Source organism: Squalius cephalus, assembly GCF_949319135.1.
Source record: "Squalius cephalus genome assembly, chromosome: 18".
NCBI lineage: Eukaryota > Metazoa > Chordata > Actinopteri > Cypriniformes > Leuciscidae > Squalius > Squalius cephalus.
In genome coordinates, this window is record NC_137139.1 from 34382912 (window position 1) to 34384944 (window position 2033).

The following is a 2033-nucleotide window of genomic DNA, read 5'->3' on the forward strand; positions in this document are numbered from 1 at the left end:
GATTTTCTTCCCTGGTTAAATAAAGGTATAATAAAAAAAATAAAAATAAAACTGGGGTAATGTGCTCACGCTTTTTAGTCATGGTTAGGAGCCGAGCTGCTGCATTCTGGACTAACTGTAAGCAATGAAGAGATGACTGATCCAATCCAACATGTAAAGAATTACAATAGTCTAGTTTAGACAAAATAAAAGCGTGGATTCAGCTTTCAAAATCCTTGCGCGGCAGGTAGGGTTTTAGCCAACAGTCTCAACGGGAAGAAACTGGCTTTTACAACAGAACTAATCTGATTTTCACATTTAAAAGCGCTGTCAAATATCACACCGAGATTCTTGGTAAATGGACGAATATGTGAACCTAAAGAACCAAGGACGTCTACACATGCACTTAAATCCCCAGGACGACCAAATACAACAACCTCAGTCTTATTTTCATTAAAGGAGAACTCCGGTCAATTTTAACATTGAGCTCATTTTTTTGTCAATTTGGAGTGCTCTCAATACAGAGAACAACGACAAAAATCGGTGTTGCCTACACCGAGTTATTCTATTTTTAAAATTTGCACCCTGTTGACTTCAATGGGGCAATAGTTAAACCTGCTTTTAGCCTCTTAACATCCTTGATGTGTCATTACAAGTGCACAGGTCATGTGAGTGATTCCTTCAGAGTGAACACGAGTGAATCTGACTGCAGTAGATGTGAAAGAAATGGATAAAAATGATGTTATTTAAGCCAGCGCAAATACCTGTGTTTACATCCTGTTTTCGGTTGAAGTCCAAAGTAGTCGATTGCCGAGTTCACACGCGTGATCATAGGCAACTAAACCTATGCGCGTGAACTCGGCAATCGACTACTTTGGACTTTAACCGAAAACAGGATGTAAACACAGGTATTTGCGATAAAATACCTGTGCTTTTTATTTTCGATAAAAAGGGAAGTTTAGAGATAGGTCTAAAGTTAGCCAGAATTGAAGGATCCAGATTCAAAAGTTTGGGGTCAGTAAGATTTTAATGTTTTTGAAAGAGTCTCTTCTGCTCACCAAGACCATTAATTATCATTAATTTGATAGAAAATACTGTAAAAATTGTAAAATAATATTACAATGTAAATCAGCTGTTTTCTGTGTGAATATATAGTAAAGTGTAATTTATTCCTGTGATCAAAGCTGAATGTTCAGCATCATTACTCCAGTCTTCAGTGTCACATGATCCTTCACAAATCACTCTAATATGATGATCTGATGCTCAAGAAACATTTATGATTATTATCAAGGATTTTTTTTTTGTGGAAACCATGATACATTTTATTTTTCAGGGTTCTTTGATGAATGGAAAGTTCAAACAGCATTTATTTGAAATATAAATATTTTGTAAGATAATAAATGTCTTTACTGTCACTTTTGATGCATCCTTTACTCTGAATAAAAGTATTAATTTCTTTAAAAACACAAAGTCTTACTAAGCTCAAACTGAGTTTCATAATATAAAATGACATGAAAATAAATATCACCTATCACTTGGATATCACCATCATTATGGACATTTGTTTTTTATTATTATTAATAAATATACAAGTACTTCACTACGATTATTGGATATTTCGCAATTGTTCTGATGCTACAAACACTGACTGATCAAACGAGAAAATACAGAAGAAAAATGCTAAGTTATTAAAGTCTTTCTAATCAATAATAAACACCAGCTAAACTACATTTCATTTCTATATTGAAGTATTTTACTGTCATTGATGATAAAACAGGACACAAACCTCTAACTCTATATTTACTCTTAAATACAAAGGTTCTATATAGAAATCTAGGATTCTTGACTCAATTTTAAAATACTCTTTATGCCAAAAATATTCTATATAAGGAGAAATGGCTTAAATGACAGCATAACACTTTCATGTATATTTTTACTTTCATGCTATTTCAGTTGTTTTCTAGTGATAAGGTATGTTTACGAGCTGCTTAATTCATAAAAAAGTATTAAAATGAATGAATTAAAACTAAATCCATAAAATGATGCCATGATGG